The sequence below is a fragment of the Ascaphus truei genome, chromosome 4 (assembly GCF_040206685.1).
Source record: "Ascaphus truei isolate aAscTru1 chromosome 4, aAscTru1.hap1, whole genome shotgun sequence".
In the NCBI taxonomy this organism is placed as follows: Eukaryota; Metazoa; Chordata; class Amphibia; order Anura; family Ascaphidae; genus Ascaphus; species Ascaphus truei.
Genome location: NC_134486.1, coordinates 28934869 through 28948729, shown reverse-complemented (window position 1 = coordinate 28948729; position 13861 = coordinate 28934869). Strand labels below are relative to the sequence as shown.

At 47.1% G+C, this 13861-nt stretch overlaps 1 long non-coding RNA gene across 1 annotated transcript; it reads right to left on the bottom strand.

The window, feature by feature from the left end:
- Positions 1-218: 218 nt before the first annotated feature.
- LOC142491917 (uncharacterized) lies at positions 219-12424 on the bottom strand. The gene is made up of 3 exons (XR_012800585.1): positions 12327-12424; positions 872-1102; positions 219-742 (listed from the first exon to the last, which is right to left on the bottom strand). It is a non-coding gene; the product is annotated as an uncharacterized LOC142491917 (long non-coding RNA).
- Positions 12425-13861: the final 1437 nt, after the last annotated feature.

Here is a 13861-nt window from a genome sequence, read left to right as displayed (position 1 = left end):
GGATTATCTCTATAAAAGGGGCGGGCAACTCCAGTCCTCAAAGGCCACCAACAGGTCAGGTTTTCAGGATTACCCTGCTTTAGCACAGGTAGCTCAATCAGAGACTGGCCAACTTGTGCTGAAGCAGGGACTGATTGGGCCACCTGTGGTGAAGCAGGGAAATCCTTAAAACCTCAACTCTATGGCATTGGATTATTTCCGTTGTATTTTTTCATAATCTAACCCCCCCCCCCCAAGAGAGGCATTTTCATCCTCTTAGTATTAATGTATGAACATACTTTCCATGTACAGGATTTTATGCATCAATTAACCATTTTGCAAGACGTTTACAGCGCCGACGGGATTCCTCAATTGTGCAGAAATTAGCCACAGAAAACAGCAGCCGCGGCGTGAAATTTATGCAGAAAAATCCGGTCTGACTTGAAACTGCCGCTGAAAAGCTTGGTTTCTTTTCAATACAGTATACTGGGACGCTGCCTCTCTGTGCTGGATTCCAAGGAATGAGACTAAAGTCTTGTCCAGCTCGGGGAAACTGCTTGACAGCTTATTGAAGACGGGCCTTATCTACAATCTTGCTGTCCCGCCCTGCCAGTCGTCTGCACGCCACGGATCCTTCAACCTGCCTCTACTTTGCAGACTTCTGTTTCCAGGGACCAGGAAACGCTGAGAGCGCTTCCACGCTCATAGTGTGAACGTGGCTTTCGTGAACATTTCCTTGCAGGCTGTTTGTTCTGTGGAATTTCTTAAAACAAATATTAATAGCATTGACATCACTTATCTGTAGTGCACAAAACATGTTCTGCAGCACACGTAAATGTGGTAAAAGACAATATTAAGCAAAACAAGCAGATTAACATTAAAGTGGTGTTACCTTTTGGGGAGAGGCGGGGTTGGACTAGGTTTAAACCAGGGGGTCTTCGGAGCAGAATTGCGTTAATTTCAGTTCTGGGAACCCCCTGCTTCCTGAGATAGGTACGTCTAAAAGGGTTGCTGGTAGCAGCTCGGGCTGGGCACAGAAAATGTCTGTTTTAAGGTTCCGTTGGCCAATAGGAAGCCGCAACATCATCCCTTGCAATTCCAATTGGACCATCGTGACAGAGACCTTTAAACAGATTTAAGATACCTGCATCACCTTCAAAAATAAGTATCACGGGAAGCAGGGTGTCCCCAGAGCTGAAATTAGCATGGATCAGCTCCGGAGACCCCCTGCTTCCCACCAAGGGAAAAGCTTCTTTAATGCATGTCAATAACACAGTATTTGAGGTCCCTGCTCCAAAGAACGTACAATCTAATAAGTGGAAGAAGAATGAGGACATTGATCAGTGGGGAGAGAAGTCCTGCGGATGTACAGATGTAGGAAGACTTATTGTCCTCAGCGCCGCAGACAAGGATGCAGACGTCCGTGGTGCTGGGGACACCATCTGCCGCGATCGCACTGCGCGGGGGTCCATGCAACTGAATGGGTTTCCCGTAGCATTAATCCTCTGGTTTCGTCATCACCATGGTCGTGTAACCAACGTGGTAGAGGCACCAAAGACAGTAAGTGTCTTGCTACATGTGTATGATGTAAGTTATAATCAGTTGGTACATTGGGAAGAGGATACCAGGACGGTTGTCGGGTAGACCTCTTTGAAGAAAATTTTTTTCCCACGTTACGTTATAGTAATGTGGTGGCTCTTTTCTTGAACTAAGTCAAGACAAAGGAAGTTCCAAATTCAAACCAAATTAGGAAGGCATGTGCTCCTGTGAATGTGTTTTACCCCATCTGTTGTCACAAGTGCACGGAACATATTACTTTGCAATGTGGGGTTGGCACATCTGGCAGCTCTAAAGGTTTCAACCTTTCCAAAGAGAATTACATTTGGATGTCAAAGAACTTGCCATCACTAATGATATTTCTAGCCTAAGTAAAGAATGATCTATGTGGTCTAGAGCGATTTCCGGTGGAAGCAGCATTTATTGGCCCAGGTGGGAGCTGGCTTTGCAGATAAGAAAAGTTATTATTGTTGTTGTTTTTTTTGTAAAGCACCAACATATTCTGCAGCGCAGTACAATGAGTGAGAGATAAACGTATTAAACGATATTATAATACAAAAATATCACAATAACAAGTATTGGTTCAATAGTTTCTCCAAATAGGTTGCAATGTAACAGGAAGATTGCAGGAGAATGGTGCTCATATCTAAGTGTGTGCTCTGGATATAGTATATCACACAATTGTTATTGAGACAATAATTAAAACCCGAGCCCCGCCCCCACAATAGGAGGTAGTACAGTGAGCAGCAATCAGCGATTTCTGTTCCCGCTAAGGAAAGCATGGGATGCAGAGAAACACACCCCTGGCTGTATAGAGTCATACGGCACCCACATTTAGTCTTGCCAATGGTAGTATGCCCGTGTGCGCTAAGAGACTGGAAGGTGACTGGTGGCTGGACGGACGGGTCACCTATGTTACCTGTAGCGCTTACGACGACAGTGGTAGATGGGGAAGAATGCATGCAGTGCTGCCTGAGCAAATGTGATTGCCCCGTCAGTGAATTGACCCGAGGGCTCAAGTTTCCCGACTGTGAGGTGCAGTTCCTGAAACTCAGACTGCCGCAGCCTACAGAACCGCCGGAGGAGGACACTGTTGCGAAAACGGATTATTTTTCCTCCGAGAATGGCATAGACTGCAAGGGGTTACACCCTAACATGTACGTGCCCTGGCAATTGCCAGGAATAGATGCCCTCGTGCTAAATGTGCCCCTGCGTTCAGGAAGCCCGTGACAAGGGAGTCGACATGTTACAGTTCCCGCTAGGCTCCCAGACAACCGAGGTGGGAGGAGAAACGTGTATACAGTGTTTTAGTACCGCCTGTGACTGTTCTAGAGGCGCACTGGCGTGGTAGCCCGAATGTGACTGCAGCGGTGCCTGTTTCTTGAAGCCTTTTATGCCCCAGCCTGCGGAATCCACAGAGAACACTGATGTGACTGACCTCTCTACTAAAGTGAGTTATGCTGGAAATCAGTCTGTCCTAATTCCAGAGGCCTCAGGGGACCCGTGTATCCAAATCAATGTTCCAGACTGTAACAGGGGACTTATCCCTGTTCACAAATGTGCCTCTAATCCAGCAGTGTGGTGGTTAACTGCTGGTAGCAAATTAACTAACACCACCTGCCTGATTACAGGTGGTAGAAAAAGCCTGCCTTTGAGACAGGAAGTGACTCTTTAGCTCACGTGTGAGCTGAACTTTGGAGACAGAGCAGAGGTTCTTGAGTCTCCCAGGAGACACTGACCAAGAGAACACAGATCTCTGGAGCTGACCATGTCTTGAGCTCTGCCAGAAGACACAGCAGAGCTGCTTCCAAGACACAGGGGAAACTTCTAAACCTGAATGCTGACAAACCCTGAAGAAAAGGTAGCAACCAGGGACAGAGAAGATTTTCCCTCCAAACCACAAGGAACAGATAAGACTTTTATTACAAGACTTTTTATATCTGTTCATTTCATGCTATGTGTTTGGGGCTGGGAGACATGCTTAACTAAGGGAGTTGTGAATTGCATAGTATTTCACTAGAACCACTCCCAAGTGAATAGAAGCTTGGTTTCCCCCTTGTTTGGATGGTTTCCTGATGTTAAGGAAAAGGCACAATAAAGCCTCGTTATAATTTCACCTTATAAAGTCTCCAATTGTGTACCTCTGTGAACGTCCGTCTACATATGGTGTCCGAAGTGGGACGAGAGGTGTCTTTGAAGTTAAAAAGGACCGGAGATTTTTTATGTGAAATTTTTTTATGCTTTTTGCCTACAAACAGTCTGAGCAACTTAAAAAAAAAAAAAATCTCATGCAGCAGAGATCAGAGTTAAAGTGATACACACCACTGAAACGTACACTGCACTGAAACTTACAAAACCACAGATGGGCTCTTTTCCCCAATCCCAAGAGGAGAGAGAGACTGCTGAAGCAGGTAAACCTTTATTTGCCTATCACAAAGTGTAATATGGTCATTGAAATAGGGATTTTGCCTTCTAGCCATAGTCAGGGTTCAAGAAGTGAGTCAGCCCTTAAAAAGGGATAGGTGTTTGTTGTTTTCAAAAGTTTCGCTGAAGCAGTGAATACAGATGGTGACCCACGAGCAGTACTGATTTTGCAAATAAAGGTTGCCACACGCATAGGACTTCCAGCTGTGAAGGGAGTTTATGCAGAAAAGTGTGAAAAATTGATGTAAGACTGTGCTGAAGCAAGGGAATTTTTAGCAAACAAATGCTGAGTGTAAAATTGCCCTAGAGGGGGAAAAGGGATTGCTGAACTGTGTAAAAGGTATTCCAAAGCCAATTGCTGAGTGTTGAGTCACCCTGCCGTGAGTGAAAGAAATATTCCACTGCAAAGAATGTTTTTTTTCTGCAAGTAAAAAAGTATGCCTATTATCTTGGGAGCAAAACAAGACACCCAAAGTGTGAAGTGTGAATGCCATAATACCCAAGGATGAGACTGAAAATTACTGAACTCAAGCAGAAAACCAAATTCCGTTGCTGAAGCGGAGGTATTGTACCTAGCAAGTAAATGGTGTAAAGCAAACAGAAGTTTTTCCCTAGCAACTACACATTCAGCATACCTAATGAGAGATTATACCAAGCAAGTAAATGGTGTAAAGCAAATAGACGTTTTTACTTAGCAACTGCACATCTTGTATACCTGATAAGAGATAATGCATGCACAGTACTGCTGATATTGTAAAACTTATCCAAGAAAGAAAAATTCTACAGAGATGCCTGTGAGAGCTACGACCTCTACAAGCAAAATATGCCCACCTGTAGGACTACCACAATTGGGGGTTCTAGCAAATAAAGTGGCAACAGCTGCAATAGCGCCTCCTGAGGTCAGGAAGAAAATTACACCTAAAAATGGAGGACAAGATGCAGCGTTCCTGTAGTGAACCCTACCCCACGGAAGAGTGGCCCTTCCAGTCCAATAAAGAGGAAGACATCTCTTACGGGGAACCCGAACTGAGTCACACCCACAAAACACCCCAAGAATGGTGGGGGTGCCTGAACTCGGCACGAACAGAAAAGACTGCTCCCTTTGATGACGAATATGATCAGCAGGAGACAGAGCGGGAGCAGTGGATCACCGAATATTTCCGTCAGCTATTACAGTTGCAAGAAAATACGGGTGGATCCAGTGACGCTGCTATAATTTCAAATAAAGGAGACCCCAGTATTCCGGATGGGACGGAGTCATCCAAAACAAAAAAGCGGAAAAAGAAAAAGAAAAGCGGTTCTTCACTTACCGTGGAAGGAACAGACACGTCCGCAGATCCTGTGGAGGAAAAGGGGGACCGAGTTGCCCCGCAGCCTAGAGAAAATGGAGAATTCGTCCCGCGGTTAACCGAATATCCAGAGGGCCCAAGGCAGAAGTCGTGTACCACAAAGAAGTGTCTGTCTGGTGTCAACAGTGAGGAACCCTCAACCAACCATCCCAGGGAAGTGGAGCCGGAACCAGTGAGTGACGATCCCTTGACCAGTCCTGAAAATGCCCTGAAAAATGCCAGGCATGACTGTGATATGCTCCGTGAACAATTGAAACAAAAGGAAGATGGTTACACAGAGCTACAGAAAAATAACGTGAAGCTACAGGAATATGTGCTCGCAATATACTCTTTAGCCAGGACAGAATTGGACGATCTCAAGACTGAGCTAGATACTGCAAATGCTACTATTTCAGCCATGGATGAAAAGCAGAGCCAATCTGATAAAATGGTGGCTACGCTAAAGCGGAAGTATGAGGAGGCACTGAAGCAGATGACAGTCTTCCAGCAAGAGGTTCACACTCTTCGCATAGAGCTGAATGCCTCACAACAGGAGGTCAACAGTGTCCGGATAGAGGTGGACGTATCTCAGAAAGAGTTTCAGAAACTCCGCAGAGCACTGGATGCCTCACATCATGAGACCAACAGCTGCCGCACAGACCTGGAAGTTTCCAGAAAGGAACTACACAGTCTCACTGAGGAGCTGGACATTTCTAAAGAAACGATTGTCAATCTTAATACAAATCTCCAAGTCTCCCAGAAGGAGCTTCAGACCCTCAACTTAGAGAAGGATGTCTCACGCCAGGAGACTGTCATTCTCAAAGCAGATGTGCATAAATGGAAGGAGGACTGCAAAGAGGCCCTGAATAGTACAGAGACTGAAAAAAGAGAACATTTAAGATTACAAAGAAAAAACTTAAAACTCAAAGAAGAAAATTTTAATTTGACAAACGACGTCAAGGAAAAAAATGCTGCACGAGCTTAAAGAAATAAATAGACTTTTGGAAGGTGAGAAGTTTGAAGCAGAGCACCGACTGCAGAACCAACTGCAAGGTCTGCGTACGCACCTCGAGAAGGCAGAGGAGAAGCAGCGAACTCTGCAGGAACACAATCTGCAGGCTGTTAAAGAAATTCAAGTGCTGCAGGAACGTCTGATGACCCAGTATGTCCCCGCAAAGCAGCATGAGAAACTGAAGGCTACCCTGAGCGTCACTAAAGCATCGCTAGTGGCCAAGCTTAGAACCCGGCACAAAAGGGAGCACAAGAAGGTTCAGAAACTGTGGCCCGAGCAAAGAAATTCATAGTGCTTCCCAATGCAATAAAAATGTGGAAGCAAGCTCAGAGAAAGCAAAGCGGGCAGATAAATTCCCTGAGAAGAGACTTGCAAGACGCACTCAAAAAACAGGGATCTCTCGCGGATGAGATTACAGTCCTACAAGGACAAGTATTGACCCTGACTAAGCGTCAGTATCCCACGGCCACAAAAACCCATGAAGACAAGGGTACAGTGAGAGCTGGGAATACCGCTCGTCTGAAAGACAAGGTTGCAAAATTTGAACCACCTAAACAAGCCCTAGCAAAAACCTTCAGCCACCCAACAGGCAACAAAAGAAGGTACACTGTCTGAATCAAAACCAGAAGAATCCTTAGCTGATGAAGCTGAAAAGATGGAACATTCTCTGGAAGTGGGTGTGGAATTGCAACTTAATCTCAAAGAGGCTGAACTAGCAACCCCATTGAGTGGGAAAAGGGCAGAGAGACAGCTTCAAGAGCAGAAAACTCAAAAGGCTGTTTTTAAACGCTCTGCAATTGCTGCTATACAGTCTGCCTACAATAAGACAAGCACCCGACGCGAGGGAAATCTCATGACGCGCATGTAGAAAAAAGACTGTACTTGGAAAAAGTCCTCCTCGAGCGACTGAGGAGTGCTGATCTCAAGCACCTTCGTGAGGAGACAAAAATAAACTGGAGAAAGGGCTCCAATCCCAGCGGGACAGAGAGTTCTCTTCCTCCATCCACTCTCATTTAAGTCACAGAAAGATCTCGAATGAGAGTGGAAGGATGGGCTTTGGCCGTGGTAAGCCCGAGCTTCCCACAAACAGGGGAGGTATGTAACAGGGGACTTATTCCTGTTCACAAATGTGCCTCTAATCCAGCAGTGTGGTGGTTAACTGCTGGTAGCATTTAACTAACACCACCTGCCTGATTACAGGTGGTAGAAAAAGCCTGCCTTTGAGACAGGAAGTGACTCCTTAGCTCACGTGTGAGCTGAACTTTGGAGACAGAGCAGAGGTTCTTGAGTCTCCCAGGAGAGACTGACCAAGAGAACACAGATCTCTGGAGCTGACCATGTCTTGAGCTCTGCCAGAAGACACAGCAGAGCTGCTTCCATGACACAGGGGAAACTTCTAAACCTGAATGCTGACAAACCCTGAAGAAAAGGTAGCAACCAGGGACAGAGAAGATTTTCCCTCCAAACCACAAGGAACAGATAAAACTTTTATTAAAAGACTTTTTATATCTGTTCATTTCATGCTATGTGTTTGGGGCTGGGAGACATGCTTAACTAAGGGAGTTGTGAATTGCATAGTATTTCACTAGAACCACTCCCAAGTGAATAGAAGCTTGGTTTCCCCCTTGTTTGGATGGTTTCCTGATGTTAAGGAAAAGGCACAATAAAGCCTCGTTATAATTTCACCTTATAAAGTCTCCAATTGTGTACCTCTGTGAACGTCCGTCTACACAGACCCTCTCAAACGGGACATCCTAGTGCTAGAGCAGGAACCTCTGATGGCGGAACCCGTGGAGAAAGAGATGCCTGATGTCTCCACCCCAAGCCGCTGCTAGTCCACCTCAGCTATGGAGGTTGTGGAGGGCCCGTGTGCCCAAATGGACGTTCTAGACTCAGGTCCCGAGCCGGAGCCGCCGAAGCAGAGTCACAGATGTTGGAACCCCAAATGTCGGTTCCAGACCCGGTTCCCGAGCAGGAACCACAGAGCCCAGAACCGCAGATGCCAGAATCACAGGGTAAGGTGTCTATACCCCCATCCTCTTTTGGTGATTCCAGCGACCAACCACTCGTGGTGATGTGCCTGCCGGCGGACCACTCTTGCCAAGTTACCGAGCCAGCTATCTCGGCGGATGCAGAGCATGCTGTGGGCCCATGTGCCCTACTGTGGCCAGTCCGGCCTTCTACGATGGTACCAGCGGTCCCAGGCTTGGGATCAGTACCTGCCAACGACGACAGGGGTGAGTTGACTGCCCCAGGGATGTCGGGTGTGAGCTCCCCGGTGATCGTGGAGCCTGGTGGCTCCAAAGGTAGGGTCACCCGGGTGATGGGCTCCCCTCGTCATCGCGTCCTGGGGGAGGTGTCTCCTCCAGAAGATCTCTGCAGACCAGGGAGCGGATTTGACCTCATCAAGGTATCCGGTACAGCGGCCAGGAGCGACGCCTACTCCTGCGCGAGGAATCTCCAAGCTTAGTCTTCTCAAGACCCGGGCCTGCCCGTAGACATTGTGCTGTCCACAGGATGTCACCATTAAAGGGATTGCTGGAGCGGACAGACTGTGCTGTGACCGCTCTGGTAGTTGTTGACTCTTCCATGCGCACGATGGAGCGCCTCGTTCGCCAGGTGGTGGACCGAGGCAAGAGACTGAACCTCCCTGTCTCCCGCGAGATGAAACCAGAGGATCCGGCAAGGGTCAATACCCAGAACCCCGTACTATTTTTTCTGCGAGGGGGAGGCGATGGTTTGGTGGTAGAGACTGTAACACCTGATCTTGAGTTCCAAAAGACTCACAGGAGTCAAAGTGGGATACCCTCACCCAATCAGTTAGGGGCACTCCACTCTGAGACTCAGCTGGCCTCGGGTATCCACGTGAGTATGTTGGGTACCGGTGAACAAATGCATGTTGTGTGTGATGTATCGTTTGCAATGCATTTTTCATTATATAATCCCCTGTTGCATAGTTGCTACCCAAGCGAGATCGTTGGGATTCTGCGAGGGGGAGAATGTAGCCCGGGTCTTATTTTGCCTCCAGAGACCCCCTCTGTAGCGTGCCGTGCCGCCGGCACAACGCAAAGGTGGGGGCCGGAGCAGGGAGCACTCCGAGTCCACGGAGTCTCTGCGGCGTACCCGGCTAGCGGGGGCCGCCATGACAGGTTGCACGAGCGTGCGCATTGGTCGCGCAGATGCAGTAAGGGTAGCGCACGCGGTCCCAATGCTAAAGAGGTCCTGAGTGGACTACAATTCCCAGCAGCCTCTGGGGATTGCCTTTCACCCACATCACGTGCAGCCAGCCAGCAAATAGGGTTTTGCAGCTTCTCCTGTGGAGGAAGGCTACAATGTTGCGGGGACCACGTTTGGCAGTTGGAGCTGGGAGCAGGAAGGGGAAAGAAGGGTGTAGGGAGCAAGTGGCTCCTACACCAGATAAGGTAGTTGCCCCAGATCCCAGGCAGGCCCCAATCCCCACCAGGGTAGGGGGTAGGTACTGAGGGACGGCCCCTAGGTTAGGGACCCTGGCCTTAGGTGTGAGTGTGCAGTCTTGTCAGTGTCATGGCTGGTAGTGCTGTGAGTGCTGACAAGTAGGCACAGTGTGTGTGTGCAGTGCGGTTGCTGCAGGTACCGAGTGAGTGCAGTTTGGTTGCTCAGGTACCGGTGGAGTGCGGTTGCTGCAGGTACCGGTTGAGTGCAGTGCGGTTGCTGCAGGTACTGTGTGAGTGCAGTGTGTTTGCTGCAGGTTTAGGAAGTTAGTCAGAGGGGACCCGGGTGGTGAAGGGAGAGGTAGAGTGGGTGCAGGGGGTCAGTGACCCACCTGCATAGGAGTGTGCAGGCCCCTAGGAGTGTTCCCTCAAGTCACCAAAGGTTGCGGTGCTGCAGGGACGGCCATAATGGTAGTGAGCATCACCCTTACTGTGTAGACAGCTAGGGACAAAGGGATGAGCGTGCGGAGCAGGCTTGCTGGCGAGTCGTCTGGGACCAGACGGCTGGACATTGAGACCCAGGAGGCAGACCGCTAATTTATCTGACCCTTTGCGAAGAGGTACCGGTCACCGCCGTGACCGGAAGGTGCTATAACAACAAGTGCACCAACACCGGTCAACAGGCGCTGATCCCGCCTTAGGCTAAACTCTTTAGGAACACTGAGCGAGTGGTTAAAGAACTGAGCCTATACAATATACTATACATAGACACGGTGTGTGGGGCATGCGGTGAGGGGACGGAGACATTGCTCCTGATGAGTGGGCAGCCACTAAGGTTATACCGTTAGAGTATAAGTACATGTTATGTGTTATTGCTACGTTGCATTATTACAGTAAAAACCAGTTACAATCATAAGGTGTTGTATGTTTCTTCCCCAGGGGAATCTTACGTCACGGGGATCCTGGGTAAGTGGAGGCGCTGCGCTAAGTATATGTATAAGTGTTACCCCAGGATCCCAGCTAGCGGAGGCTCAGATCTCCTGGAGCCGCAGGTGTCGTACAGTGACCAGTAGTTCCTTTGGGAGGGTTCAGAAAAAGGGCTACATACTTATAGAGTACTATTCTAGTAAAAGGAACTTAGTGGCTTCACTGCCAGGGAGATGGGACTTCTCGGTATATTGAATCAGGACTTTAGCGGCTATTTCCCTATATGCCGAAGCTCACGTTCACGCCGTTTTCATCTGAAAATCCCTATAAACTTCAATGGGTATTTTCCTCAAAAAATGCAGAACGAGGCATTTCAAAAATGCTTCTTTTAGTGTCAGTCCATGCTGGTCTGGCTTCATGGCCACTGCACCGAGCCCTGCATTACAGAGGCCCCGCGCTCACTCCCGGCCCAACTTCCGTCATCACGGTTTAAATGTTCTAATGGTTAAATTAACCACGGAAACATTTAAACTGTGAAAACCAAAGTGTTGGTCCGGGGGAGATTGCTGAGCCTCTGTAAGAGCCGGCATCTCCAGGTACCACGTGATGACGCGTCCCCTTGATGACACATGATATCATCACGTGAGGCCCACGTGTCACATGATGTCATCACAAGAAGGTGAATGCAATTTGTGAAGCTCAGCAGGGATGACGCTAGTGAAATCTGCTGTCACTCACAATGATAGATAGAGATAGATCTGTTGTAGTGTAGGTTGTGATCACTATTTAATGAACCACCCAGACTTTTGTACACTTGAAGAAGAGACTCGTGAGGTATGGAATTATAGTATTTCATCTATGAAGTAGTTTCATGCCATAAAAAGGTATCACAATCTTCTAAAAAATCTGTAAAGCAGTACAGGTACTGAATCGGTATTTTGAACTGCAATGATTTATCTAGTTTAGTTGTGTAAGACAGTAAGTATGTGGACTTGCTATCTACCTGATCTGTAATGTGAGTGCAAAAATATTCAAAGTATTTTGTTCAGGGAAATGAATGGGACTTGGGTGTATTTACAGTATGCAAAAGGAAAGTGTTCACTTTAGAACAAGTCGAGGTAAGTGAAACATACAGATGTAGCAAGATGTCCTTGGGGCCGCGGGAACAAATTAGAAAAATCTAGAAAAGTGATGATAATGTACTCTAGGCATACAAAGACCCCAAGCAACCAATGACTGTTGTTCTGACTCATGCACGCTGTGGCTAGTGAGTAGAGATAGACAGTTCAACTCAATCCCTATTCAAAACAAGGGAGATTTCTATTCTCTGAATTGTTTATTGGGGGGAACAAAACAGGAATAAAAGGGAAAAAGTACTCAGGAAATACATATACAGTAAGGTTTGGGAACATGTAATGGGAATTTGAATAGGAATAGGTAAAAAAAAAAAAAAAAGGCTTCTGACAGGGAAACAGTGGGAGAACCTTGCTGCAGGGAGACACACTCTGAAAGCACAGGACATGACACAGTCAGAGGGGAAATAGGAGGTAGGGCTGCACCAAATGGCAGGGGGAGGAGCAACCCAAGTCAGAGAGAAGAGAAGGGGGGGTTGCCAGGGCAACAGCAGAAACCAGGAAGTGTTGGAACAGACAGGAGACAGAACAAATGTTAATAGTCATTAATGCTTACATCAAAAGGACAGGAACCGACTGCTGGACACGTCACTGACTCTTGCTTTGTCGTGTATCTATCACCCTCAATCATCCAATATGTTCTTCTGGTGAATCACCCTTCAGGAAGTTAAAGACAGACGGTTACTGGTTCATCGCAAGTAGCACAACTTTAAACATCATTGTGTACAGGAAATGCTGGCATTTCATGTTACGATGAAGGAACAGCCATGACATCAGTTTGGCTGTAAGACCTAATATGGTAATAGAATTAGATAGCAAGAGCTGACTAGGGGATTTTTGGACAGACAGATTGAAGGAATAAAAACTACAATCTCACGATTTATGAGTTCCACCTCAGGTGCACGTTCATCGCAGACTAAGGGGCCTATGCAGTAAACAGCGATAAGCCCCTTATCGCCAGCTTCTCGCCAAAAAAGCCTACTGCGATTCAGTAAGCCCCGAGAAGCTGGCGATAAGAGCAAAAATTGCAGGGTTGTTTTGCCCAAAAAAATAAACAACCATACACAACCCACCCCCTGTGCCCCCCCCATAAAACCATTATTTAATTTTTACACAGAGGATTAATACCCCAGTCCAGCGGGGGTACCGGTGGTCCAGATGGGTGTCCATAGGCCCCACAGTGCACCCTGGGGGGTGCCCACGGGTGTCTGGGGGCCTCCAAGTGGTCCCTGCTAGGCTCCGTGGGCCTCCAGGTGGTACCTGCGGGTGTCTGTGGACCCCAATGGGTGGTCTCCGCAGGTGTCTGGGGGTCCCGGGTCATCCCCACAGGTGTCTGGGGGCCCTCAGGTGGTTCCCACGGGGGTCTGGTGGCCCTCAGATGGTCCCTGCGGGCCCCCAGGGACCCCAGAAATCAATACCCACCCTCCCCCCACCAAACAAATACAGTACAGTAATGGGCAAAATAATTATTATCCAGGTATGGATAATAGATTATTTACCCATTATTAATCACAACATTAACCAGCATAAATAAAGTAAATAAAAACAGTTCTTCTCACCACTGGCATTATGAAGGTCGTCCTCGTCAGCTTACTGCAGGGCCATGTCCTCCGATGTCAGCAAGACCCACTATAACCTTCACCCATTCATTGGTACATCATGCCCATATAAAATGGGCATGATTGACCAATATAATAAGAAATGGGGAAGGATGAAAAAATCAGGCCCAAATAAAACACATTACATAGCCAAATATAAATCATAACATAGCCAAATAAAAAACATTACATAGCCACATATAAAACATTGAACACCAAAATCAAATAGCACATAGCAAAATCAAATACACCACATAGCAAAATAAAATACACCACATAGCAAAATAAAACACATCACATAGCCAATTAAATAGATAACAATTGAATGGCACAGTGGGTAAATGATGCCCATATAATCTGTGCATCATTTAACACTATGCTAGTCAATGGTCAAAATAAAATAAACAATCAAAAACAAAATCCAATGCCATCTAAACAATCAGAAAATAAAACAAATAAAGAAGTAAACAGAAATAAATTACCATCCATCAAT